At 41.4% G+C, this 1908-nt stretch overlaps 1 long non-coding RNA gene across 1 annotated transcript; it reads right to left on the bottom strand.

Moving 5' to 3' along the window:
- Window positions 1–251: 251 nt before the first annotated feature.
- On the bottom strand, window positions 252–1195 carry LOC141167668 (uncharacterized). Its single transcript, XR_012251465.1, has 3 exons — window positions 1058–1195; window positions 829–979; window positions 252–748 (listed from the first exon to the last, which is right to left on the bottom strand). It is a non-coding gene; the product is annotated as an uncharacterized lncRNA (long non-coding RNA).
- Between the last annotated feature and the right edge of the window lie 713 nt (window positions 1196–1908).

Here is a 1908-nt window from a genome sequence, read left to right as displayed (position 1 = left end):
ACATACAGGTGCTAGTTTTTATGGGCCAAAACTGGTGACAGGTTATATTTAACAATCAGATCCTTAAAAGTTATGGTAGTCTGGGGAATACCCATAACCAGGAAAACTATCTGAAAGGTAACTGGTATTTGGGGAGGGGCCAGTGTGTTGACCTACATTTGAACTGGTTGGTGGGTTACTGAAAAAGCCCTGGGACACATCACCACCCTCTGGCTACATACTATAATTAGTGACAGCTCTTGTCTGCTGCTGCTGTTGTCCAGCCGTTGGTGGTTGAGCGCTGGGATGGATGACGTGAAATATGCCTTGCACTATGACGTGCACAGGAAGTGGGCACTCGAAGGCTTTCATCATGGACATGTCATCTGACATGTACATGGACTGCCTGTCCCATGGCAATGCCCTAATCCGACTGGCAATCATTGAGTTGTAATGATCAAATTCATCCTCTTGATAGGACTTTTCAATCAGATTGAGGGTGTGAGCAGTCAAATTCTCAACGTCACTCACACCTCCTTTGTCTTTTAGCCTCTTTGCCTTTGATTTTGCCTTTGATTCTGCTAATGGACTTTTTTCCACCATGGGATAAGCAGTGCCAGTGCTTCCAATGTCGTTCACCCCTGAACCAGCGGCGGCAGTCAGAGAGGATGATATTTCCGGTTCCGACTCATGGACTGTTGCTGGGAGACTCTCTGTCATTGGCTCCTCTTTATCTGCCTCAGCCTCTGGTGGAATATTTCCTTCCATACTGTGAAAGCAATAGAAAAAAAGGAAACCAAATATACATATATCAAAATACGAATTAGTAAAAACCTAATAAAAAATTACCTCCGCAATGTCAGACCTGTCGCTATAAAATTCAGCAGATCATAGTACGGGCATTTATCTCTTGGTAGAGAGGCGCCGCTTTTGTTGTGCTGCTGCTGTAATTTGATGTAGCGGTCTCTCACCGACCGCCATCATTTCCGTAGGTCACGATCTACAATACAAAAACACTGTTCATTCTTCCTGCATTTATTGAACTTTTTTTAAAAAATAATAAAAAATAATATCTTACCAACTAGAGACTGAATGTTGATCTCGGCAGAGTTCCACTGTGGATATAAGTCTCTACATATAGAATTCCAGCAGTGGTCCCGCTGCTGTTTGTCCTTATATTTGGGACTAGCTGCTTCCCAAATGGGAGGGAAATGCTCCACCTAAAATGTATAACGTAATGTTATTACATACCATTTTTTAACACAAAATATATTATATACAGTGAAGGAAATAATTATTTGATCCCTTGCTGTTTCTGTCAGTTGCCCACTGACAAAGACATGAATGATGAATAGTCTATAATTTTAAGGGTAGGTTAATTTTAACATTGAGAGATAGAATATCCCCCCAAAAAAATCAAGAAAATCACATTGTATAAATTAGATAAATTTATTTGCATTTTGCAGAGAGAAATAAGTATTTGATCCCATACAAACCATTATGAGTTCTGGCTCCTACAGACCAGTTAGACGCTCCTAATCAACTCGTTAGCTGCATTAAAGACAGCTGTCTTACATAGTCACCTGTATAAAAGACTCCTGTCCACAGACTCAATTAATCAGTCAGACTTTAACCTCTACACCATGGGCAAGATCAAAGAGCTTTCTAAGGATGTCAGGGACAAGATCATAGACCTGCACAAAGCTGGAGTGACCTATAAAACCATAAGTAAGACGCTGGGTGAGAAGGAGACAACTGTTGGTGCAATAGTAAGAAGATGGAAGAAATACAAAATGACTGTCAATTGACATCGATCTGGGGCGCCATGCAAAATCTCACCTCGTGGGGTATCCTTGATCATGAGGAAGGTGAGTGATCAGCCTAAAACTACACGGGGGGAATTTGTTAATGATCTCAAGGCAGCTGGGA

The sequence above is a fragment of the Phyllobates terribilis genome, unplaced genomic scaffold (genome assembly GCF_046119375.1).
Source record: "Phyllobates terribilis strain yellow unplaced genomic scaffold, ASM4611937v1 Scaffold_1__5_contigs__length_1240528914, whole genome shotgun sequence".
Classification (NCBI taxonomy): Eukaryota; Metazoa; Chordata; class Amphibia; order Anura; family Dendrobatidae; genus Phyllobates; species Phyllobates terribilis.
This window is presented reverse-complemented; position numbering and strand designations above follow the sequence as displayed.